A 27418-nucleotide genomic window follows, 5' to 3' on the forward strand; every position below is an offset into this window, starting at 1 on the left:
ATCGTTACTTCGAACACAAACGGGCAATTTATTTATGTGTTATTTTAAAGCAGTTGTATCTGCTTTAAGAAGCAACCAAAATGGCTTTTGAGCAACAAAATGGCCAGCAAAGAAAAGCAGCACAGTGGAAATCATAAACATAAAAACTTAGTGGAATAAAACCAACCCTTTTGCCTAAATAACCAGTTTTAACTCCGCCCAAAAGCCAAAGAGACATCTTTGGGAAGAGAGCTCAGAGCCAGGGTGCAATGGCTGAGCAGACCTGGTCCTCTGTACCCTCACCTGCCTAACCTCGCAAGTCAAGGGGGGTGGTGAGGGGGCAGGACCTCAGCTGATGACCGAAGAGTGGGCACAGGCACGCTAGAGCATGGTAGAAAGGGGCTCTTAAGAGATCAACGTTCCAGACGATTTAGGAGCTCCGGCTGCCTTCTAATAAACAGATGGCTCAGATCTTGGACCAAACCCTCAGATCTTGATCCAAACTTGAATGAAATAATGTCCTTACAATAGTGAAAGTCTGCAGCAGGAACCCAGAAAGCAGAGACCACCAGCAGTTACACAGCCTTGCGTCAGTCCCTGGCTTCTGGGCTCAATTCAAGGTGCTGGTTTTAAAAGTTAATACCAGCATCTTGAACCGAGCCCAGAAGCCTGCAGTCAAAGTGCTTTGGTGTTCTGGGCTTCCTGTAGGAGTTCGGTTAGAACCTCATTGCTATATTATTTCATGAGTAAGCTTCTGTTAGCCTTGTTGTGATGTGATGTGTTCTGTTTTGTTTTGTTGTTTCATGAAAATGAGTCCCAACATGTTACGAGGTAATGCCTCTTCTGCAGGGGCATAGTCATATTTTTTCCTCGGTTTTCTTTGTCATTTGCCTGTTTTTTTACAGATCTGGGAAGTTGCAATTTAAGGAGAAGAAAAGATGTGTGAAAGTTTTTTTTTTATCTGCCCCTTTCCCCAATGAGGCAGAGAAGAGAAGCCTGCCTTTTCATGGGGATGGGGATGTTGTGGGCCTTTAGGCTCCTGGAGCATGGAAGGTATCCCAACGCTAGGGCTTTTAAAACTTGAAAGCCAACAAAACAAAACAGCCAAAAAAAGAGAGCAGAGGTTTTGTTCAGATGTCAGGTAGATGTGTTTCCCCCACGACCCCCACCCCACAGTAAGAACAGAAGATTGCTATCTGGTAGAGGATGCTGCTGCCAGAGTGATTGGTGAACAGTGCTGGAGGCTTTGAATGCGTGTCGGAGCTTCTCTTCTTTTTTGAGAATGCTTTAATATGTGGACAAGCCTTTGAAGAAATATTTTGTGTGGGTTTAGCAGGCAAAGCAGAAGGAACTCGGGGCAAGCCGATCTGATTAAAAAGACCTGTGCTTTGGCTTCCCTTGGGTCAGAGCTATCAGCATAATGTAGGGCGAGTTATTTGCCGGGTTGTCTTTCCGATGGCCAAGCTTGCTGCTCTGGCCTCAGCTGAAGCTGGTGACATTGGACACACATTGCAGGAAGGCAGGAGACCCTCACCTGCAAGTGGGGGGTCAGCCTGCCTGCAGTGCTGTGAGTCTCCCCTCCCACTTTTGAGTGGGGAGATAGCAGAGAAAGTGAAGAGGGCAGCAATGGGGATTATAGTCTGCACTCCCTCTTCCCCATCATAAGGTGCAGGTTAGGGGGGGGTGGGATTCTTTAAAGCCTCCTACTTGGGGGAAGGATGCGGAGAAGATTTAGTCTTGGGCCGTGCTGGGGAGAACATAAGAACAGCCCTGCTGGATCACCCATCTAGTCCAGCATCCTGTTCCACACAGTGGCCCACCAGATGCTGCTGGAAGCCTACAGGCAGGAGTGGAGGGCATACCTGGAGTTGGGGAGCACCCTGGCTTCCATATAGTCTCAGGACAGAGTTGCAGCTGCATATGGGGAGCTCTGCCCCGCAGGAGCTCCCTCTTCCCTGTCGAGCTCTGCTTCATGTGAATGGTGAAGAATCCTTGGGGCTGTTTGGATCATCATCATTAGGGTAGGAGATATCTCTTACCCTAGTGTGGGAACTGCACACGCTTCCAATTTCTGATAGTAAGGTCATTCACATGATCGAATGATGGTGGGGGCGGGGGCCTCCCTTCCCCTCAGATGATCCTCTTCTTCTTTGTGTCCACGCCACTTGTACGCCTACACAAGCTGCGCTGCTGGAAGTGACCCAGACATCTGGAGGCTGGGGAAATGCAGCCCGGCCTCCAGAAACCCCCCAGTTCACTGTGTGAGGAGTGCGGTGCATTGGGGGAGTTCCCCTTGCTGAGCGCTCTGGGCACCCAGCTCTATGGCTGCTTGGGCTGCAAGCAACCGCACAACCAGGATCTGAGGGAGAAGGGCATGCTTGTGCCCTTCTCCCTCAGTAAAAGCCCAAGGTAGGACAAGCAGGCCCCACCCAGATCGTGTCCCTTGCTTTGAAATGAAGTAGGAAGAAAAGCCTTCCTGCCCAGCTGGGGCTTAGCTCCTGATCAAGCTCCCCGCCTCCGACAGTGTTTTAAACTCACAGATGATCCTAAATCAGGAGTGTGTGCAGCTCCCAAATTAGAGGAGAAGAGGATAGTTCCTCTCTTTGCAGAGCTTTGAAACTGTAAGCAAGATGTCAGTAGGACTGTGGATCACAGTCTAGTCCTTCCTTCCTTCCTTCCACAACAGCAATAAAGCGACACATTATTATCAAAGGTAATTAAAAGTGCAGTGAGTAGCATCTATAAGATTCAGCAAGTTGGGATAAACTCTGGAGGCAACAAGTTTCCCCCCCGTGCTTTAAAAAGCACTTTTGGTATTTGTAAAAAGCCAATTATGTGGACCTTATCAACAAGAATGGTAAGCCTTGAAAAAGACATCCGTATTCGTACCATCCAGTTATGTCTTAAAAAGTGTGTCTCCCTGAGGCAGCTGCATAGAGAAAGGTCACCGATTCCTGAGTTCTGAGAGACAGACACAGTGCATCTCGAAATGCGTATTTGATGGAAGGACGGTGTGGCTGTAAATGAGCTAAAGGATTGGGAGCTTTAAAACCTCCGCTGACGTCACTCCCCACAGCAGAGCGTGGACCAGGCGGCCCCAAGAAGCCCACAGAGCTGCTCGGGGTTGCCGTAGGCTGGTGTCCAAGGCGGCTCCCACGAGCCGCACAGGGAAAGGAGGGACCCAGCAGCAGCTGCCCTTCAGAGCGTGGCCGGCCAGGGGCGGGAGCTGGACGGAGTGGGGCTGTGGCAGATACAGAGGCAGGAGCTGGGGCTGGGCGAGCAGTCTGGCTGGAAGGGCGAGCACTTGGATGAGCAAGAGTTGTGGGCAGCGCTTCTCAAGGTGGCAGCCAGGCAGAGAGTGCCGGCAGAGCCATGACTCTGACGGCGAGCCAGAGGCAAGGAGAGCTGAGGTCGGGAGCCAGGCAGCCTGTCAGAGGAGCAGGCAGTGGAGAGCTGGGAGCAAGCGGCGTGGCGGAAGCTGGAGTCACGGTCGACTTCGGCTCTGATCAGTACCTGTGCCTGACCTGGGGAGGGGCCCAAGCGCCGTGACAGAGCCTCGGCTTTGCATGCCGAAGGCCCCACGTCCAGGCCCCGGCGGCCTCTCCAGGGAAAGCCCTAGAACTGGGGCCACATCCATTGGGGCAGAGAGCCCGACCACTCGCGCAGGGTGGAAAGACCCTCACACCCAGATCCTGGGTGACCCCACGCTCCAGGGGAACCACATCTAGCCACCCCACCAGGACCTGAGGAGATGGCCTTGCCTTCGTCCTTTGACCCAGGTGAGCCCCTTGGGAACCTGCTGCCAGTCCACACAGCAAAGTACGTGCTCAGCCACTGAGCAATGGCCCCTCTTGGTCTTTCCAAGACGGTTGACATTGACTAGCAGCATCTCTCCAAGGGTTAGACAGTATTCTGCTGTAGGTGCGGGTCAGTGACTGAGGGACCTGGGCGTTAGCGGGGATTCCAGGAGGAGGGCAAGCCTCAGACAGCTCCAAGGAATCCACGGCGGGTCCAGGACCTTGACTGTCTCCAAGCAAGAGAGTGAAGTACAATGCAGGCTAAGGCGGGTGTTGTGCCAGCAACATTGCTTGCAGCTGACTGCCAGGTTCTAGGCCTGCTGCCCGGGGAGAGTAGATTGGTTTACAAAACTGGGGCCAGTCTCCTCCCCCTGGGCCTATAACCTGGCGGGTTGGCTCCGTGTAACAAGAGCCTCCTTCTCTCTGCCTCTTCCCCCTGACCATGAGACCCCAACCACATTCAGACATGAGAGTTCCATTTCCCCCCTGAACTTGGCAGAGACCGTGTGTATTTAAAGGTTGTGCATTGGCTTATATTTCCATTGTGCTCTGTCTTTTAGAGGGGCTGGATGGATTCTTAGGACCACTTCATTTTTATCTCTCTCCCCCCCTCCCACCCACCTGTCATATTTCGTTACCATTCTGTTCTTACTCTTTGTGATTCAAATGCAGCTTATATAAGCTCCCAGCCAAAAGCGATCAGTCTCTGGGCTCCACTGGACATGTCTTTTAACTTGTCTGGAGGGCACCGCAACACTGCTCTGGGGAGAAGAGCCTCTGGTCCCCAGTTCCCTCCCTGGCAGCATCTCCAGATAGGGCTGAGAGAAACTCCTGCCTGTAATCTTGGAGAAGCTGCTGCCAGTCTGGGCAGACAATACTGTGCTAGATGGACCAAGGGTCTGACTCCATAGAAGGCAGCTTCCAATGTCCCTCCTTCCAAATGGCTGTGGAATGCTGTGGATTTCTGAATGGCTAATGGCTCATGCATTCCTAGGGCCCTTTGGCCACCAGGGCTTTTCAGTGGGCATTCCCTGTCACTCCTTTTAGTACATTCCCTAGAAGAGCTTCTGCTTTGCATGAAGATGCATGATCAATGCATAATCAACCTATGGAATTCTCTGCCACAAGACGTGGTGACAGCCAACAGCCCTGGATGGCTTTAAGGGAGAGGGTTAGATAAATTCATGGAGGACAGGCCTATCAATGGCTTCTAGTCTGGTAGCTACAGACCACCTCCAGCCTCAGAGGAAAGATGCCACTAAATACCAGTTGCAGGGGAGCAACGGCAGGAGAGAGGGCATGCCTTTATCTCTTGCCTGTGGGCTTCCCAGAGGCATCTGGTGGGCCACTGTGTGAAACTGGATGCTGGGCTAGATGGGCCTCCTTGGGCCTGATCCAGCAGAGCCGTTTGTATGTTCTGAAGAAGGTCCCAGCTTCCTTCCCTGGCAGCGTCTCCAAGTAGGGCTGGGAGAGACTCCAGCCTGTAACCTTGGAGTAGACCATCTGCCTGTGTAGACAATCCAATGGTCCCGCTGGAGCAGTGGTCTGATTCGGTGCAAGGCAGCTTCCTGTGTTCCTATGTACCCTTGCAGCAGTTTTTAGTTGGCCCTGGTATGGGCCACTGACTGCTTGCCCCTAGGCTGAGAGCCAGAAAGACAACAGTCCTTTTGCTCTTGCCAAGAGGCATGTGCCCTTGGCTCCCGCCGTCCTTTGATACCTGCAGAGAGGACGAGGGCAGGAAGGAGCACCCAGGGCCTGGCCAGCTGAAAGCTCTTCCTCCCGGTTGCCCCCACCCCTGGCTTTTATGAAGGAAGGAGCTGAATGGAAAAGCTGGCTGACAGAGAAGAGCTCTTGCTGATCCACCTGCACACACTCCCTTGACCGTCAGCCTCACTCACCGAACCCCGGCTTCCGTGTCTTCCTCAGCCACATTCAGACCGCAGTGATGTAACAAGAGTGTGTGTGTGCACAAAGCGGATTTGCGTATCTGCTGAGTGGGGGCAGGAAACGGTGGGAGTTGTTGGGTGTTAAATGTGGCCTGTCCGGGGGTGAGTGGCCTGCATGCATTCTCCTCCTCCTCCTCCTCTGGTCTCCAGGTTGATCCAGCACAGAGCAGAGCTCCTGGCGAGGGTGCTGACAACTTGACCGGCAAGCAATGGGAGATTCCAGCTGGCTCCCCTAGGGCTGGCCTGCTGCATCCAGCAAGAAGGCTGGCTGCCTGCCACATCCTCCCTGCCTGGAGCTCACAGAGAAGGCCAGCTGGCTTTACAGACGGTCCCTTCTTTTTTTATTTTTTTATTTTGAAGGGGAAGGATTACTTGTGCTTTCAGCCCTTTTAAAGACAGGTTGTCTGCACAACTATTTCGTAACTTCTAAAAGGCAGAGGGGCTCTCTTCCATTGTTGTCCCTTGATGATGTGGGGAGGGGTCGTAGCCCAGGGGCAGAGAGGAGAGCTGGTCTGGTGGGAGCAGCAAGCATGACTTGTCCCCTTAGCTAAGCAGGGTCCACCCTGGTTGCATATGAATGGGAGACTAGAAGTGTGAGCACTGGAAGATGTTCCCCTTAAGGGATGGAGCCACTCTGGGAAGAGCAGAAGGTTTCAAGTTCCCTCCCTGGCAGCATCTCCAAGATAGGGCTGAGAGATGAGATTCCTGCCTGCAACCTTGGAGAAGCCACTGCCAGTCTGTGAAGACAATACTGAACTAGATAGACCAATGGTCTGACTCAGTATATGGCAGCTTCCTATGTTCCATATGTGGAAGAGTAGAGCTCTTATCTCCACTAGAGCTGGAGAAAGACCTGAAGCCCTGCTGCCAGTCAATCTGCTCCTGGGTTTCACCAAGTTGGGGCCTGAGATGTTGTTGGACAACAACTCCCATAATCCTCAGCTACAGTGGCCAAACCCACTGGCTGGGGGTGTTGGGACTTGTAGTCAAACAATATCTGGAGACTCAGTTGGAAGAACCATTGGTGTAAATAATAGTGACCTAGATGCAGTAAGGCTCTCATGGGAGTATCTGGTAGGCCAGTGCCTTTTGAGGAACTTTCTTCCTGCAGACTTCCTCATTCTCTGTGCCTTCAGATTTGCTCTTGACACAGAAGGGAGTCTGGCAACTGGGCCAAGAAATGTAAGCATAATGCTGGAAGTGAATGTATTTATCTGTTTTTACTTTTCTGTCCTGCTCTTCCAAGGAGCCCAGAGCGGTGTATATGTTTATCCTCACAATGACCCCGTGAGGTGGGTTAGCCTAAGAGAGAAGTGGCTGGCCAGGAATCATCAGTGAGTTTCATGGCTGAATGGGGATTTGAACTCGGGTCTCCCTGGCCCTAGTCCAACACACCACACTGCTGTTGAATGGCCTGGTTCGCACGGTCATTTTAATCTCGGTTTAATGTGGGTTACCAACATTAGTGTGTTGTGTGAATCCACGCCAAAGTGGCTTATTGCCCAAGATAAATCTGAGATTCCTGCCTTGGCGTGGGTTCACACAATCACTCTAATGTCAGTAACCCACTTTAAATGTAGATTTGAACAATGTTGTGAATTGGGCCAATGAAAGAGAATGGAATTGTTGGTGTCGGTGAGTACTTCCCCAGACATCCATATCTAGACAGGATACTGGTGGTAACACACAAATCTTGAGGATGAACCATTGTTTTGACTCCATAAAGCTGTTGCTGTTGAATCACAAGTGCTAATAAAGCACTAATCCCTCCCTCTCTCCCACCCTCTGCAAGAAGTTTTCCACACGTGGCTTTTAGTTTGCATCTCCTCCGGAATGGGTTAGGGTGTGCATTCACACCTCAGCCAAATTGACTCCGAAATCCCTGCAAACTATCAGGGAGCGCTTCACACACAGTTTGGGTCTTTCATCGCACATTAAAGTGTAGCCCAATTTATATCTGGGGTTAAAAAATCCCCCTTTTTGTGTCGTTTTTTTGGGGCAACTTCAAACTTGTACTAAAGCCTCACAGAAAACCCACAGTAAAGCCTGCTGTCTTGGAAAGCTCCAAGTGACGTAACAATCCATGGTCCAGATGCAGCCTCGAACTGCTAATAATAAAACGCCAGAGGCTGAAACGTGGAAGAGACCTTCATGATACGGAAGGATGCCAGAGTTGTCTCCACATGTCATGGGACAAGGGCACGGACCTTCATTTTCTAAAAGAAAAAGGATATACCGTTCTGGGAATACTGTGCTTTTTCTTAAACCTTCAAAGCGAATTTCAACAATATAGATGTGGATGCAGGAAACAAGAGAAGCCCTGGATAAGGAACTCACTTATGAAGGAATATTAGGGGAATTAAATGCATACAACTTGGCCAAACAGCGGCTGAAGAGGGAACATGGAAAACGGCAAATATTTTAAAGAGATTAAACATCAAAGCAGCGAGATGAATTATTTAGATTGGTCCAAGGGAGTATATGTGGGAGCAGAGAGATAAAATTAAGCAAAGTAAAATTGAGGCAAAACGAGAGCCATAGGATCTGTGGGGCAATTGTCTGTCTTCCCAAGGGAAGAATGTGCTGCTGCTTGGAACGCTTAACAGTATTGCTGGGCTTGGAGAAAGTTTTCCCATTTTGTACTTCACGGTTGCTTTGGAAGACCACAGTGCACAGAAAGGGACCCTCGTAGACTAAGGCAAGGGTTCTCAGTTGCAGGTCCTTTTTGTGGCGTTGGACTACAACTCCCATCATCCCCAGCCACAGTGGCCTTTGGCCGCTGTGGCTGGGGATGATGGGAGTTGTAGTCCAACAACATCCAAGGCCCTGTGACAAAGGTTTGAATGACCCTTCTGGTGAAAGAACAGCACACATTTCCTGTGTGGTGTTTGGGAGGCTGTTCCTTTAAGTCCGGCTCCAGATGACAATGTGAATATTTATTATGAAATCTGAACCTACAAGGGGAAGAACATTGTGAGTTAATGCTGCCAGATTACATGATGGCTGAAGCTTGATATGACATTTATCTTCCGGAGTGAGTAGACTGATAAATCACAAGTGGCATAGCCACTAGTGAGTTAGCAAGTGTTTACTCATGAGTGAAGATAAATGTCATATCCGACCAGGGCCATCCTGCATTGTATGCATGCATGAGATAAGTGGCTTATTTATTGTGTGGCATGTGCTTTGCTCCTTAATTGTAGCAGCCTGGAAAAATAGTAAATTGTCCATGTGTTTTTGGGATCCTTTCTGTGTGCCTCCTGCCATTTGTCATATTGTTTCTCCGTAGCATGTGGCATGTGTGTGGCAGAAGATGTTTTCTTAGCTCCAGACGCTTGCACAGTTGGCTGCAGCATTGCCGTGTTAGGGTCCATGCTCTGAATTAGACAGAGCTCATCATATGCAGGGGAGTTTTGTCCTCCATGTGTGCTGGAAGCACACTACAAACCAGTCCGCTTAAAACAAAAGAGACAAGTGGGACTTTGAATTGCTTGGAGGGTCATTCCCACCTTGCTCACCCAGTCAGCTCTGGACTGTGAGCTATCACATAGAAGGCTGGATAGAGACCAAACTACCAGGGTGACCTTCTCAAGCCCTTAGGGGAAGAAACAGTCAGCCAGCAGGTGCTCAGGAGCAGAACTTGGGGAGAAGAAGCCTCGTATTTTCTGATGGTTTGCAAAGCCCTCACTGGGTAGGTGTGCTGGTCCTTCCCCAATTCCGTCTCCTGCTTCAGAATGAGTAGGAGGGAAAACCATTCTACCCAGCTTGGGCTTAGCAAATGGCCCAGAAACTTGCCTCCCACCTTGTTTTCTTAACGCAGGCATGGTCAGTAAACAAGAGCACACATTATTCCCGAACTCGGCTTCTCTTACTCAAGTTCTGGTTGTGAGAATGAGCCCAGTGTTGGTGCTCAAGGAGAGGTCCTCAAGGGAGGGGAGCGGGTCTTGTGGCAGCTCCCTTGGGTAAGCAGGGTCTGCCCTGGTTTGCATTGGAATGGGAGACTACATGTGTGAGCACTGGAAGAGATTCCCCTTAGGGGATGGGCACCTGCCTGCTTGCATGCAGAAGGTTCAAAATTCCCTCCTGGGCATCTCCAAGATGGGGCTGAGACAGCCTCCTGCCTGCAACCTTGGAGAAGCCACTGCCAGTGGACAATACTGGGCTAGCTGGACCAAGGGTCTGACTCCGTATATGGCAGCTGCCTACTGTATGTTCCTATGATGACAGAGGGGCAAGTGCTGAATGTTACTTCTCCCATCAGGTGGCACTTACTCCATTTGGTCTCATAGATCAAAAGCAATAAGGGTCCTCACAGCCTATTGTTCTTGGCAATGTTGCAGGGTGAGGATGTAACGTGAAGACAATGCCCAGGCAAGACAGGGCAAAGCCTGGCTTGAGTTTCCTGGCACCAGGCCACACTTCGTGATCTCTGGCATTGGGCCTGCTCTGCCTTTTCCTCCTTCTGCCTGGCCCGCCTTGGTCCCCCTTCGCAGAGAATCATTCATGAGTGCTCTCTCATGTTGGGAGACCCTGGTGCCCTCTTCATGTGTTCAGGCTTCTAGATGGTTATGCATAAGATGGTTTAGGGGTATACCTAAAATATGTAGGCATTCCTAGATAGTAGTCATATGTGTGCAGTATCCATAAGAACAGCCTGTTTCTCACAGTGGCCCACCTGATGCCCCTGGAAGCCTACAGGCCGGAATTGAGGGCGTGTCCTCCCTCCTGCTGTTACTCCCCCGCAACTGGTACTCAGAGGCATCCTGCCTTTGAGGCTGGAGGTGGCCTGTAGCCCTCCGACTAGTAGCCGTTGATAGACCTCTCCTCCATGAAGTTATCCAAGCCCCTCTTAAAGCCATCCAGGTTGCTGGCTGTCACCACATCTTGTGGCACAGAATTCCACAAGTTAATTAGGTGTTAAGTGAAAAAATTGTTGGTTGAAGATTTCATGGCAATCGGTTTCATGGGATGACCCCTGGTTCTAGTGTTATGTGAGAGGGAGAAGAATTTCTCTCTATCCACTTTCTCCACACCATGCATGATGTTATAGACCTCGATCATGTCTCCCCTCAGTTGTCTTTTTTCTAAACTAAATAGCCCCAGGTGTTGTAGCCCTGCCTCATAAGGAAGGTGCTCCCGGCCCCTGATCATCTTGGTTGCCCTCTTCTGCACCTTTTCCAGTTCTGCCCTTTTTAAGATGTGGTGACCAGAATTGTACACAGTACTCCAGGTGTGGCTGCACCAGAATTGTACGCACCAGCACTACCTAGCATGAATCTGGTATTCAACCACTAGTGCTACACTGACCTAATAACAACATTAACAAACCTTGGCAACACAGGAACAGCAATAGCAGAGTCTGTGGAACTGCCTCCCACCGCATATAATGTACCCAAGCAACGATTCTCTAGTAACTATGCAGAGCAAGAAGAAACCAATCATTGTGCTCTCTGACTGTCACCCCTCCAGTGCTGATGCCAATGTAGCAGCTTCCTGTACGAAGCAGGACTCAGAAGAGAAGATCTCCAAAGTCCCTTCCACCACTAGTGTTCTGTGATTCCTCAACCCATTTCCTTCCTGCCCAGTAATTTGTAAAGTTTAATTGTATCCAAATTTCAAAGGAATGAGTCCTATGTGCATGTAATGGGTGTGGGTAGGACCACAGTTCGATACAGAAGGGAGGCTCACGGGACAAAGCCAGTTACTAACTGCATCCCATGAGCCATACACTGAGATGATCTGGCAGCATACAAAAAATGCAAATCTGCATATTTATTTATTTATTTATTTATTTATTTATTTTTACATTTCTATACCGCCTTTCGTTAAAAGAAAACCCCAAGGCGGTTTACAAAAATTAAAACATACAATAAAAGCAGTAAAAACATCAAGCTAAAAACATATAAACAAGCATAAAAACATGACAACAGATAACAGATAAAAACACACAAAAGCAGCAGTAAAAAACGATTATGTAAAAGCCTGGGTAAAAAGCCAAGTCTTTAAAAGCTTTCTAAAAGCCGCGATGGAGTCTGAGGAACGAATGGCCACCGGGAGAGCATTCCAGAGTCTAGGGGCAGCAACAGAGAAGGCCCTGTCCCGAGTGCATGAAAGCCGGGTTTCCCTCATTGTTGGCACCCGGAGCAGGGCCCCCTCAGATGTCCTCGTCAAGCGGGCAGCAACCCTTGGGAGCAGGCGGTCCCTCAAATACCCCGGGCCCAAACCGTTAAGGGCTTTAAAGGTCAAAACCAGCACCTTGAATTGGACCCGGAAACAAACCGGCAGCCAGTGCAGCTCTTTCAAAATGGGGGTGATATGTTCCCAACGGGCAGCTCCAGATAACACCCTCGCTGCCGCGTTTTGCACTAGCTGCAGTTTCCGGATATTCTTCAAGGGCAGCCCCACGTAGAGCGCATTACAGTAATCCAGCCGCGACGTGACTAAGGCGTGGGTAACTGTGGCCAGAACTGCCTTCTCGAGAAAGGGACGCAGCTGGCGCACCAGCCGAAGCCGTGCAAAGGCAAAGGCACCCCTGGCCACCGCCTCCACCTGAGCTTCCAAAAGCAGAGCCGGGTCCAGTAGTACCCCCAAGCTTAGTAGTAGTACCCCCATATGAATTGCCCCATACAGTACAGTACAGTAGTAGTACCCCCATATGAATTGCCCCATACAGTACAGTACAGTAGTAGTACCCCCATATGAATTGCTGCCCTGTTTTCCTGTGCCCCTACTTTTCTTTCCTGCTTCTCTTGTCTCCCTCGTGTTTCCTTTTTAGATTGTGAGCCTTTGGGGCAGATAATGGTTTTTGGGCATGGATGGAGCTTCAAGCCAAAAAGTCGGATGGGAGTGGAAGCCCTCCCCCCCCGCCATTTCACCACAGTGTACCCCCGACTAGCAGCATCCCAATTCGATTGGGATGCTGCTAGTGGGTAGAGAGAAATTCTTCTCCCTCTCACATAACACTAGAACCAGGGGTCATCCCATAAAATTGATGGCCAGGAAATCTAGGACCGACAAATGGAAGTACTTTTTCACACAACGCATAATCAGCTTGTGGAATTCTCTGCCACAAGATGTGGTGACAGCCAACAACCTGGGGCTTTAAGAAGGGTTTGGATAACTTCATGGAGGAGAGGTCTATCAATGGCTACTAGTCGGAGGGCTGTAGGCCACCTCCAGCCTCAAAGGCAGGATGCCTCTGAGTACCAGTTGCAAGGGAGTAACAGCAGGAGAGAGGGCATGCCCTCAACTCCTGCCTGTGGGCTTCTCAGAGGCATCTGGTGGGCCACTGTGGGAAACAGGATGCTGGACTAGATGGGCTTCCTTGGGCCTGATCCAGCAAGGCTGTTCTTATGTTCACCTTGGAATCCTTATAGGTGTGGCAAGATCCTTTCACGGCTCTTGTGCTTGAAAAGTGCAAAGAAGTTGTCGAGTTGATTAGTGAATAAAACATTGATCCATTTAATAGTGCGCCCACCCACACATTTTGGTAAATATTTGAAATATGGTGAATGTCACCATTCACATGTGAAAGTGAATTTTGTGACTGCTTTTAAAATAGATACTCACACTCTGCTTTTCAAACGTAGCGGAAGTGAAAGCTGCCAATTGTACTGGGGTGACTGGCGACATTCCCTGGTATATCCCTGTGAGTTTTGTCATTCACAAAAATTTGTCTGAGCTTGTCAATATTTATCCGTGTCTTAGCATTCTTAACTGAACATTGCAGAACTTTGAAATCTTGTCATAAAGTGCAGTAGAGGTTTCAATGAGTTTTTCACAGTTGACCATCTCCCGCCTGTTGTTATGCTTGTATGTATTTTAGCGATCCCTAAGTAGGGACTACAACCCCAGCAGAGTTGCGCCAAGGCTGGTTGTATTTCCCTGGATGCTGTGAAAGGCCTTGTTCAAATGATGGACAGTTGCGTAGCAACGGTGCCTGTTTCCTGTGCCCACAACTGGCAATGTTTTCTGAAGTAAATATTTTTTTAGATAAAGCCTATTAAACACGGGCTCTTTTTAAGCTGTGTCCTCATCTTTCATTGGAACCTTTAAAAATAATGATAACTTGCTTTTGCTTGCAATTTAGAAGCCAGTTAAATTTAGTTCCTGGACAGAAGGTTTTTTGATGTAAATTGCTTGAGACAGCTCATAATAACATGGCGTGGTGTTTTTCAGGCACAGTAGGGAATGCACCAACAATCCCAGCTAGTACAAGTCCTAGGGGCTTTGGTGTGCAGGTCTCTGCAAATCAGAACAACAAGCCGAATGACCCTGGAGGTGGTTCTTTCAGGTACAAGAAAAAAGGCTCTTACAAAAAAGGAAGGGGGAAAAGAGCAGGGGGAACCCTTCACCATCTCCCAATTTTAAATGTAACACCAGAGGGCACTGTTTCTCAGTAATTAGGAGATGTTCCTATGCCCTTTGGTTCTATGCTTTTTAATTTCCCCCACTAAAAACAGAATACAAAATCATGCATACAGATTCCTTTATTAAAGCCCATATCATGAAGGATGAACGATTTCCTTGGCGCAGGCTTTGGGTGAGAAGATGAGGACGGGCTGCGGTTCTCTTTCCTCAGTCAAAATCTTAGAGCTTCTGTAGGAGGTGCAACCTTTCAGTTGAGAAGATTTGCACACGTGTCCCCTACTTCCATATGAAGCATTATCATCCACCTGGCTGCAGCGGGATTTATTATAGCCATTGATTGACCTGTTCATTGATTGACCTGATCTAAGCTCTTTTAAAGCCATTTAAACCAGTGGCCATCACCATCCAAACTAGTGCCCATCTTCTTTCCATTGCATCTTTGAAGGGCTATTAAGTAAAGAAAAGATAATTATGAGCTTGGGAAGGAGGAAACCGTTGTGCAGTAGTAACCATTATGGTGAAATGATAGGGCTGCATTTTTAGAACAGCTAGGCATGCTTATTACTCCGTGCTTATTTGGAATGACCAGGGGTGGAGCCACTATCACGCAAACGGGTTCAAAGAACCCTGGCCATCGTACTCAGGGGCTGCGCCTCACGCCCCAGCCATGCCCCCTGCACCCGACGTCAGATGCAGGGGGCATGGTTTTGCTCGCAAGCGGGGCAGTGCACCTCATTTGTCAGCAAAATCTGGCCAGTGCCGCGTTTGCAGCATGGCCGGGAACGGCCCTGTGTTCCCAAGGGAACACAGCGCTGGCTGTATTTTGCTGGCAAATGGGGCGCACAGAGAGCAAAACCGTGCCCCCTGCATCTGATGTCAGACACAGGGGGTGTGGCTTGGGGGGCCACTGGCGGTGGACTGAACCAGGGCTGCCGCCGGCCTCCATGTGCTACTGGGAATGACTGTACCCCCCACTCCAGTGTTCCCTGTAACACAGGCTCCTGGATGTTGTTGACTACAACTCCCATCATCCCCAGCTGCAGTGACCTTGTAGTCAACATCAGCTGGGAACCCCTGTTTCAGGGAACACTGCTCCCAAATTGTACCCATCCTTTGCCTTGCTCCTTTAGTTAATGTGTTAATAATTTTAAGCGTTTCAGAGTGGTGTTTTGCTGAGCTGGGGTGGCATTCCGGCAGCACCATTTGCAGCCTAGGGAAGCCCACAGCTGTGGGACAACTCAGCCCACTCAGATCCAAGGCGCACTTGGGCTTAGCTGGGCTGTGAGCAATTGCACCCTTTGGAGTGTTCCTTGGGGATTCTTAGTGTGCACCTAACATTGTCAAATGGTGAATTAATTAATTGGCAGGGCCTTTGGTGCATAGAGTTAAGGAGACCTTGTTACCTTTGGCAGAGTAACTCTGCGCTAAGCACGCCAGCGTTGCAGTAATCGCGGCAGTGCTTGCACTACTCGTAGCATCTATTGCCCAAGACCTTTGCCTCCCACAGAGCCGTTAAAATGTCGGTTGGTACTGTCCTAATAATTATTTCTCTGCTAGTGGAAAAGTATGGGCAGTTAGTCTTCATTAGCATAGCTTTCCATTTTTCCATATCCCTCGAAAATGGAGCATTTTGCTTCCCCTGGATTTCTTCAATGGAGCCAGAATTGATTCTTGCATTTGCTTAGTTTATACACAAGGCTCTTTAATTTCTACTATAATGCCAGTAGAAATTATTAATTTTCCTGTGGGGAGAAGTGAATGCTCAAGGCACTGATTGACAAATCAATAAATCTTTAGTGAGTTTGGTAAATAAGCTGTCAAGTGTGTGTGTGTGTGTCATTTCCCCTCCCCCCAGAGAACAAATTTTGGTGAGCAAATCCACTTGCCTTCCCTTGCATTGTTTTCTTCCTTCAAAACAGTAAGACGCAATTCTGCATCATTTGAATAAGTCCATGAAATTGCAGGGGAATTATTAAACAGCAATAGAGATCAAGCTTTACCTTGATAATCCTAACAAAGAATTCAGTTGTTTGCCTATTTGCATTTCAACCCCTAACCTCTCCTGAGGACAAATAGATGGTCTGATGATGGAGCCGGAGGGCAAGGAGCTGGAAATCGGTATTAATCCTCTGAATGCTGACTAGTTTGCCTCAACATTCCCAGCGTGTGTGAAGAATGTGTTTGTAGCCAGAAGGCACACTGGCATCTAAAGCCAAGCAAGGATTTTGAAAAATAGTAGTGTTGTGTATAAATTTATTTTGCCCGTAGTGTTTTATTATGGCACATTTTCTTCATTACTTCATAGTCTACTTTTTTCTTTGAAAGTAGTTCAGGGTTTTTTTCCAGTTGCATGGGGAACAGGCTGGCGGGTCGAAAAGGAACTGCAAACTTTGTTTTTCCAGACCTCAGCCCCTCGGAGTCTCATGAGACGTGCTCTTTACCAGCAGAACCAATGGGAACTTTCCTTTGGGGGCAACTAGCAGGCAGCTCGGGAGGGCCTGATCCAGATTAAGACCACGGCAGGCGCAGAAGGTTAAAGCCCTCTGGCCGGCCCCCATGCTGTGGTCCTGATCCGCTCAACCTTGCCCCCCTCCTGCTATTTAACATATTAAAAAAAAAAAACCACCCACACACTTAAGAAACATTTGCTTAAAGTAATGTCCAGTTTAGCCATTGGTGTGAGCAGGATAAGTTCTGGGCAGGGGTTCTCATGGAAGCAACTTCCAGGTAAGAAAAAGGCCTTGTGTGAATCAGCCCTTGGTAGATTACGGTTGTTGTTGTTGTTGTTTGTTATTATTATTTTGATTTCTATACCGCCCTTCCAAAAATGGCTCAGGGTGGTTTACACAGAGAAATAATAAATAAATAAGATGGATCCCTGTCCCCAAAGGGCTCACAATCTAAAACGAAACTTAAGACACACACCAGCAACAGTCACTGGAAATACAGTGCTGGTGGTGGAGAGGGCCAGTTACTCTCCCCCTGCTAAATGAAGAGAATCACCACATTAAAAGGTGCCTCTTTGCCAAGTTAGCAGGAGTCTGCTAACTAGCAGAGGTTAGCATCTCTGCATGGCCTCACAAATATTATACTCTTCTGCACAATAGTACATGCAAATATTTATACTGCTTCTAGTCTAATCCATAGGTCCTACAACTCCTAACTATACTAAACTGTGAGAACGGCCCTGCTGAATCAGGCCGAAGGCCCATGATAACAAGCACAATCGATGTTAGACATAAACCATATACCCATATTACTTGGATTTAGTTATTCATGTTTAACAAAATCTTTGTTTATGTGGACTTTACAGTAAATGTGGATTTTATAACAAGTTGATTTTTTTGTATTCAGTCATTCATAGTTGCAATCAATAAGGGAGGAGAGCTGGTCTCGTGGTTGCAAGCATGACCGGCCCCCTTAGCTAAGCAGGGTCCGCCCTGGTTGCATATGAATGGTTGCGTATGGTTCGTATGGTTGCATATGAATTGAGCACTGTCAGATATTCCCCTCAGGAGATGGAGCCACTCTGGGAAGAGCATCTGAGGTACCAAGATCCCTTGCTGGCAACATCTCCAAGAGAGGGCTGAGAGAGACTCCTGCCTGCAACTTTGAAGAAGCTACTGCCAGTCTGTGTCGACAATACTGAGCTAGATGGACCAAGGGTCTGACTCGGTATATGGCAGCTGCCTATGTTCCTAACCACTGGATATATGGGTTAAGTCTAACATCAGTTGTGCCTGTTAAAGTGGGACCTTTAGAACACTTATTTTATTTATTTATCTACATTTATAGCCCATTTTTCCTCCAAGGAGCTCAGAGCGGTGTACTACATACTTGAGTTTCTCCTCACAACAACCCTGTGAAGTAGGTTAGGCTGAGAGAGAAGTGACTGGCCCAGAGTCACCCAGCAAGTCTCATGGCTGAATGGGGATTTGAACTCGGGTCTCCCCGGTCCTAGTTCAGCACTCTAACCACTACACCACTCATGACACTCTATGGATGCAAAAGCTGGACTTTGAAAAAGCAAGATAGAAAAAGTATTGACGCTTTTGAACTTTGGTGCTGGAGAAGACTTTTGAGGAGACCATGGACAGCCAGGAAAATGAACCAATGGATCATAGAACAAAACAATCCAGAATTTTCACTCAAGGCACAAATGACCAGGCTCAAACTATCGTACTTCGGACATATTATGCGAAGATCCAGCTCCCTCGAGAAGTCCATAATGCTGGGGAAAGTGGAAGGAAAGAGAAGAGGATGACCAGGAGCAAGGTGGATGGACTCGATGACGACAGCCATGAATGCACCACTGAGAGACCTGAAAGGCCAAGTTGAAGACCATCCTGGAGAGAATCTATCTACCATGTTTCCCCGAAAATAAGACAGTGTCTTATATTAATTTTAGGCCCAAAAAATGCACTAGGGCTTATTTTCGGATAGGTCTTGTTTTCGGGTAGGTCTTATTTTCGGGGGAGGGCTTATATTAGCGGCACATCAGAAATTACTGCTAGGTCTTACTTTCGGGGTAGGTCTTACTTTCGGGGAAACACGGTATGTGGTTGCTAAGAGTCGACACTGACTTGACGGCACTTAATCAATCAATCAGTCATGCAGAATAAAGTGGATGACTGAGGGGCTAAAATTCTGTACCACTTCGGACTGCAGGAGTGTGTCTATCTATCTATCTATCTATCTATCTATCTATCTATCTATCTATCTATCTATCCATCTATCTATAAACCATCCCAAACCTCTGTCTCTGGGTGCTTTACAGCAAAGTAAAACAAATTAAAACAGAAATTATTATTATTACATTTATATCCTGCTCTTCCTCCAAGGAGCCTAGAGCGGTGTACTACATACAGTACTTGAGTTTCTCTTTCACAACAACCCTGTTGTTGAAATTGAAACATTAAAACAATTTAAAACCTCAAGTCCAATTAAAAAGTTTGGGTGAATACATTTGCCTTTTAAGACTTGTTGAAAGTTGTCAGAGATGGGGAGGCTCTTATTTCAGCAGGGAGCATATTCCGGTCTTGGGGCAGCAACGGAGAAGGCCCGTCCCCAAGTAGCCCCCAGACGAGCCGGTGGCAACTGCAGACAAATCTCTCCGGATGATCTCAATGGGTGATGGGGCTCATGGCGGAGAAGGCATTCTCTTATATACCCAGGGTACAGGAGTAAGTGGCGCAGCAGGGAAATGCTGGACGAACAAGCAGAAGGTTGCCGGTTCGAATCCCCGCTGGTACTATATCGGGCAGCAGCGATATAGCAAGATGCTGAAAGGCATCATCTCAGACTGCACGGGAGGAGGCCATGGTCAACCCCTCCTGTATTCTACCAAAGACAACCACAGGAAGCCTCTGTGGGCGCCAGGAGTCGAAATCGACCTGATGGCCCACTTCACCTTAAACTGTTTAGGGCTTTATAGGTTATAACCAGCATCTTGTATTTTGCCCAGAAACTTATTGGGAGCCAGTGTAGCTCTTTTAATGTAAGAGTAATATGGTCTCTTTGAGATGACCAGGGACCATATTGGCTGCCATATTCTGTACCAACTGCATTTTCTGTGCTATGTACAAAGGCAGTGTGTATGAGAAATTATTTGAATTCTTCCCCAGTGTAAAATATTCCTGTCTATAATAAACTGGCACATCAGAAGGAGAGCCATTGAGAGAGGCGTTTGGCATTGCTACTTTTTAATATGCAAGGAATTTTCAATAATATGACCTCCTACCCACCGCCTGGAGTGGTGCAGTCTAGACTTTTGTGCCTTTGCCTGCCTTGTGCTGTGACATCTCCAGCCTGGCTATGAAACATTTGCCCTGTGGACCTTTTCAAGTCAGAATCTTCCCATTTTGTGCATGGAGCCCTGAGGAACCCCCCTGGCCTTTTAATCCAGTTTCTCTCTCCTGCTTCCAGTGTGATTTCATATCCTTGTTTTGCCTCCGGCTCCAGCTAGTCCTGGAACTTTCCCTCTGTGCCTGCCACTTGTCTCCCCGTGCCGGGTGCTGGTCAGCTGACTCTTCCTCTGATCTCCAGCAGGCCCTCTGTCTTGTTCTTTGACTCCATTCAGTCCTTTGCAGTCACCTGTCTTGTCTTGTGCCTCCTCAGTTATCAGCTCAACAACCATCCATCTCTCTGCGTGTGAAGAAACTCAGACCTCCATCCTCTTGAAGCAGAGCATCACGCTCCACAAACGCCTCCACCAATTCCCTCATCTTATCGAACACAGGAGATGGGAACACTTTGCATCTCTCACCACCTGGAGGGGAGGTAATTAGAATGAGACCCAGTTGCCTGTCGCCTGAGCCCAGCCCAGCCTTTAAAACTCGAGGGCAAAGGCCCAGCCAGTGTTCACCATTTCCCAACTGCAAATGGGTGTTCCAGGGAAGAAGCTGTAGAGATAACGGTTTCTCAGCTAAGGACCTGCCTACTGTAGACTAAGGTAAAACTCAGTGCTAGTCAGTTAGTAAATGCTTTTGTATTTCCATTTGCGTTCCTGTATTCCTTTCTTGACTTCCAGTTTCAACCTATCTCCCCGCAATTCCTTATTCTGTGTGCAGCCCCTGTTGCTTAATACAGTTCATAGACGGCGAAGTGGCTTCAGTCTGATTTAACTGGCTCTGGAGGGTTCCTTGGTGCCTTGTAAGGTCCTACACTTCTGTTGAGTTGTTTTCAGGGTAATATCTTGTTGTCTAGAGCTCGGTGGTGTGGACTCTGGATGTACACTGCCTGTAAGTCCCAAGCCAGATAGCTCTAGGTTGTTGGAGCTTTGTCAAAGCCGGGTCAGTGGCTTTAGATCAGTCTTCAACTGGTGGCAGCCTACCTCAAAGGAGTGGCGTGCTCCTAGATTGGGATCAGAGCAATCTCTCTACTGAGGGTAGATCCCAGGAAAGCAGAGAGCAAACCCCATTTTGTCACAGCATGCCGCGCAGTTGCAGTAGTCCTCAGTGCAAACCAAATCTGTCTCGCCCCAACAGAGGCTATTAAAACTAAGTCTGCCTAAGACCTCCTGCACCGTATGTCAAGAAGGTTACGAACGGCAGGCTTGGGGGCTCTCCCCTCGTGCCTGACCAGTGGCCACACCCTGGTTGTTTTGCCTAACATCTGGCTTGAAGGAGCCTTTGGGAGATCTCGAAAACTTGCTCATAGGAGCAGAGGAATACAGGAGGCTGCCATATACTGAGTCGGCCTTGATCCATCTAGCTCAGTATTGTCTACCCAGACTGGCAGCGACTTCTTCACAGCTGCAGGCAGGAGACTCTCTCAGCCCCATCTGGAAATGCCAGGGAGGAACCTTCTGCATGTAAGCATGTAGGTGCTTCCCCCAGAGCAGCCCCATCCCATAAGGGCCACATCTTACTATGCTCACGTGTAGTCTCCCATTCAGATGCAAACCAGGGCAGACCCCTGCTTAGCAAAGAGCAATTCATTAGCAAATTCATGCTTGCCACCACAAGACCAGCTCAATACTTGGTGATATTTAGCTGGTCTTTATAAAGGGATTGCCTTACTTTGGCTCTTGGCGTTTCATCAGGGGTGGTGCTGGTGAAAGGGGGGTTGCAGGGGGTCGCGGTGAGGAAGGGGAGGAGAGCAGGGCGGGGTGGTATTTTTAGAAGCTAGTCACTGATCTTCTCCACATCAAGACCGTCAGTTTTGGGTGAAAAAGGCTGGGAGTAGCCACTGGGTATCAGCTGAGTGAGGAAGTAACTTCTGGAACTGTGTTTGGCATCAGAAACAAGTCTTTGGAAACCTCTCCTTACTGGAAACGGACAAGGGAAAGTCATGGCAGGCAGGCTCTCCTTAGTGGTAAAGCCACGGAGACATCTCGCTAACCCTGGAAATTAGTTGGGAAATATGTGAGCTCCTTGAAGCTCAAACCAGTGTTTGTTTAAATGCAGGTCTGTCCCAACAACCACATATACAGTGGAGCGAAGGGGCTGCAGTTCAGGGGTGTAAACTTCATGGGGGTGGCGGGGCCCAAGCCCCCTCCAGATTTCGTGGGGGAAGCAACCAGGTGGCATCGGCAAGCTCCCGTGCTCAAGTTCATCGGGCAGCTGAACAACACTGTCAGTCCTGTGTGGTCTTTGTAGCCGCTCAGCAGGTTCTTAGGAGGTGGCACAGCTGCCTCTCGGGGAAACGTTCGCTCTAGGATTCTCTGATTAGAAGTCGTAGAACCGGGAGAAAAGCTGGTGGTGCTCAGTGCATGCAGGTCTGCCTCTGCCCAGAGCGGCCCCATCCCCTAAGGGGAGTATCTTACAGTGCTCACATGTAGTCTCCCATTCAAATGCAAACCAGGATGGGCCCTGCTGAGCAAAAGGGGAGAAGTCATGCTTGCTACCACAAGACCTCTCCTCCCATGTGCCCCGTGCCCCCGCTGGGAAATTGAGAAGTCTCTGCCCCTGCTGCTGTTGAGATCAAAATGAGAGGAGGGCCGAGCTCTTCCAATATGAGTTCACTCCCTGAAATGCACCACCCAACCTCGCTGCCACCCGGCTGGAGTCGAGCTCTTCAGGAAGAAAGCCTCAGGGCAGAAGCTTCAAGGAGGTCCGCTGAAGTGGCAACAGCCTGTTTCTGCCCTGCCGGAGAATTGCATGTGGGCAGACACGAGTGGCCAGGATGGACCCCGAGCAGGAGGCCAAGGCCAGGGAGGAGCTGTAGGGAGCCAGAGTGGAGTTTGCCAGGCTTGGGGCTGACGGTTGGATGGAGGTTAGGCAACCGCTTCTTCCTGAGTCTCATCTGGACCCTGATGTGTGTTATGGCTGCTTCCTCCTCTTGGGTAGACCCGCCAGCAGGAAGGCCTTCAGTTGTATGCCCACCACCATTCCTGCGGTCTGGCGGGTGATCCGCGATGGCCCAGAGCTGAGCCATCAGCTCAGGTGGAGGTCCAGGTGGAGGTCCCAGTGGGAGGTGGAGGTCCCAGTGGGTGGCAGCATGATGGGTCTGTTTACTGTTGCAGCTTCTTCGGGCAGTGCTGTTGGGAAGAATGCCGGCTGGCTAACCGAATGGAGGATTTCAGGAGCATGCCTAGCTTGAACTGGAGCTAACCGGCTAGTATGCTGTGACTTGGGCTGGAAGGACCGCTGGAGTGGAACTTGCTTGTCTGGCCTACCACTGGGTGGCGTCTTTGTTCCGTAGAAGTGCTCCTGAAATCCTGACTTGGAGGGGAATCTGTGGAGAGAGAGAATGTTTGTATTCTTCCTCTGCTCTGGCTTTTTCCTTTTTTCGGCTTTGGTTGCCTGTCCAGCTTCTTACTCCAACAGTATTTGACCTCTCTCTCTCTCTCTCTCTCCCTCTCTCTCTCTTTGTCATTTGGTAACAAACAAATGCAAGTCTGTGTGTTCTAAGTTTATATCTTGCCGTTCCTTCCACTCAAAATTCTCAAGGCAGCTCAGAACAAGTGAAAAGCCACAGAAGTCTCATAATAAAAGGATCCTTATAATGTTGTAAGCATTGGGATTGAGAACACAAGGAGACACCAAGCTTTAAAGACAGAGCAAGCAAAACCAACCCACCTCTAAAAGTCTATTTCAGCAAAAGCCTCCCTGAAGACCACAAAGGATGGCTGGAGGAGGAGAGCTGGCCTTGCGGCAGTGAACACAAACTGCCCTGTTTGCTAAGCAGGGTCTGCCTTGGCTTGCATTTGGATGGGAGACTACAGATCTGTCAAATATTCCCTTTAGGGAATGGGCCCATAGCTCAGAGGAAAAGAAGGCCTCACATTCACATTTGCTGCCTGGGAGCCTCGAAGAGCCACTTCCAGGCAGTGTAAGTGATGGTTGCTGCTGTTTATTAGTAAACCACCTAACATTGCTTGGTGTCAAATAAAATAAACAATAAACAAATAAAACGGGCGGCCTGCATGCTTACACTCTAAAGCAGGGGTCTGCAATCTTGGACCCCCAGATGTTGCTGAACCACAACTCCCATCATCCCCAGCTGCAATGGGACAGGGCATGACGGGAATTGTAGTCCAACAACATATGAGGATCCAAGGCTGGGAATCCCTGCGCTAAAGGAAAAGACAAGACAGCTGTTAGAAAGCTAGCATAGTATAGTGGTGAGCATGCTGGACTGGATCTTGGAAGACTTGGGTTCAAGTTCCCACTCAGCTATGAAGCGGAGACGACTCTGCTTCAGAGAGTTTTTGTGAGGGATAAAATGTGGGGTAGGAAGAATCCTGTTTGCTTCCTTGACATTCTTGGAGGAAGATGGGAGTAGAAATATGATTAGAATATATGAAGGGTGAAAGGAAGAGGAAGGAGAGTCAGCCAGGGAAAGCCAACGTGAACAGATTTATCATCAGGGTGGCCATCTTTATCAGACACTGCTGTCTTCTGTGAGAACCTCAACGAAAACCTCACAGGGCCTTTGGGAAGCTTTGATTTTGAAACATGCCGTTGCCCTTCTGCTGCTTCCAAAGTTTGTATCCTAATTATAAGTTTAAAGGTAAAATGTGCTGTTGAGGCAGGGTCAACTCCTGGCAACCACAGAGCCCCCTGGTTGTCTTTGGTAGAATACAGGAGGGGTTTACCATTGCTATCTCCCACTGAGTATGATGCTTTTCAGCGTGTTCCTATATTGCTGCTGCCTGATATGAGTGGGGATTCGAACCGGCAACCTCTGGCTTGCTAGTCAAGTCATTTCCCCGCTGTGCTGTGTGTGTTGGCTAATTGTAAGTTTAGAGTTCTTTTAAATAGATTATACATTCCATATGCCTCTTGGCATTTGGATACATGGAAGGGTGAATTCTACCTTCTAGTAATTATAACTACCACCCCTATTAGGGGTGCCCCTGAGATCTTTCAGTCCATTCAGTAGCTACTGAGATGTCCAATAAACAGAACAGGGACAGGTTACAACTCCTCAACTCTGTATATCATTTGTAAGGACCTTACTTATATATTTTAAATCTATAATGCCCGATGGCTAAGTGACCATCTTTGATCATTCCCCGGAGATCTTCTCCTCTTGATATCGTAATGGTGGCCCAGTGAAACCATGAATGTGAATAATGGGTTTATTTGGATGATACCTTACTAGCCCACACGACTAGAAAGGGGACGTGCGCTCATGTGGAAGTATACCTCCTACCGTATCTGCACCGTGCATTTGAAGGGCGTGTATCCAGGTTCACTTTTAAAATGAACACTTCACTTGGAAAAGACATTCACTTTATCCAAGAACTGTATTTTATTTTATTATATTTAGTGGGGATGTGACTTGGCATTGTGAGAAGAATGAACACTGGTACTGTCATGAACACAAACACATGTATGAGTGTACAGACATCTGTATACACAGCATAATATCTGAATCAGGAGTATGCCTACAGCATTCACATGATCTACTAACCTAGTAGCCCGCTGGGAAAAGGAGATATGAATCCCAGTCCGACATGACTTGTTCTAATCTAGACAAAGCCATTTTGATTCCTAGTAATTAGACCAAATAAAGAACCCTAACAATTATTAAAATACCCAACACAACTCATTAAGTATATAAACGATAATGTAAATGTTTGATAATATCAACACAACAAAATTACTATTAAAATTCTTATAAACCCAAATAAGTCAAATAGAGACCCAAAATGATATGTCCTTCCCAAACAGGGTATCAGATGAAATTATCTGAGTGCATCTTTAAAAGGGAAATTCTTCTCACAGTGCCAAGTCACATCCACACTAAATATAATAAAATAAAATACAGTTCTCGGATAAAGTGAATGTCTTTTCCAAGTGGAGTGTGAAATGGAATCAAAATGGAATCAAAAAATCTTCATAAGATCTCATATGTCAAGTTGCAGCTCCATCAGTTTTCATGAAATCCAGTTTTTGAATGAAATGAATGCCCTTCCCAAGTGGGGTACCAAGTGGGGTCCCAAGTGGGGTCAGAAGAAACTCCATGAGAATATTGAAAATGCCAGACGTTTCTCGACAATAAGTCATCTATATCTGATACTGTTTCCTATATGCATCCTCATCTACTCATAGTAGTTCATCCTGCTCTTTTCAGAGCAGGCTGCTAGGAATCCCCACATTCTTTCCCTGAATGCTTTCCTCCTTTTTCTAAGGTCTTCCCCAGTTTGTGACCTGCAAGGCACTACAGATTCTATCAACCAATTTGCTGTTGCCTTTTGGGATTCATTCCCAAGACATGAATAAATTCCTCTGGCTGATTTGCTGAATGTTTATTGGCTTTTATAAATTAATATCTTCTTTTCACCTACTTTTCAGAACCAGAAATCCAGAAAGGCAGAAATTCTTAGACAACACCTACAGCCTCCTAAAACCCTTTCTCATCTTTCTCACTAACAAAAATGTCTGCAGTAGATTGCCCGTCTTCATTGCTGGATTGTACTAATTTTATAGGGGAATAGCAGAAAACAAGGTTGATGGGACCTGCCAAACAATTGATTTTTAGAGTCCAGCTTCTTAACATATGGTTGGCATCCTGGACCTGATTAAGGGGAAAGTTCCAAGTTAATGATCCTCCTAAATAAAATGCACATTTCCTTATGTGAGTTGGCAGGATTCCTTAATAATGTGGCTGGAGAATGCCGTGTGTTTTCTCACCAGGTTTCAAATGAAATGAAAACAAAAAAGCAGGCTTATAGTCCATGTTTAAAGCTATTCATATTTAATAATTGCTCTAGTTTTAGAGAACTATTTTAATATTTTTGTTAACGGTTTTCAATATGTTCAGTATCAGGATGCTGTTATTGGCTCCTTCCTTAGAAGCTGGTTCTTTCAAGTTTTCTATAATATTAGAAAATGCCCCCCCCCCCTTTTTGAGAGAGATTGAGAGAGCGAGAGAGCGCGCACTATAGAGAAACTCGGTAGTGTTCCCCACAGGCTCTTTCAGAGATGGTGCCTCCCTTCACCAGACTCGGAATATAAACTGCTAAAGTGAGAGCAGATGCTGCTCTGTCTTTGGCAGTTACCACCAGCCAAATGCCTTTAAGTTATAGTGAAAGAGGTTTCTTTGTAAAATATTGTACATTCTTATCTCTACAGTAAACTTGGCAGCATTCTAGTCCAAAGTTTGTTTTCAATGTAAATAATACGATCATCGATCCTACCACATGCGAAAGAGAGAGTAGATCAAAGAGGCATTTAATACAGGCGTGCTTGTCCGTTTGCAACACGATTTCACGTGCCATTTGGGCTGCTGCTGACGATGTCCTCACTTTTTCCATCAGGCGGGGAGACATTTCCATTGTTCCAGACTCAGCCTTGATTGAAGCATGATTCAACCGAGGTGCACATGTTCATCATTGCAACCCCAACCTAGATGGCCAAGCTAAAGCCCAGCTCA

Source organism: Hemicordylus capensis, chromosome 9 (assembly GCF_027244095.1).
Source record: "Hemicordylus capensis ecotype Gifberg chromosome 9, rHemCap1.1.pri, whole genome shotgun sequence".
Lineage (NCBI taxonomy): Eukaryota > Metazoa > Chordata > Lepidosauria > Squamata > Cordylidae > Hemicordylus > Hemicordylus capensis.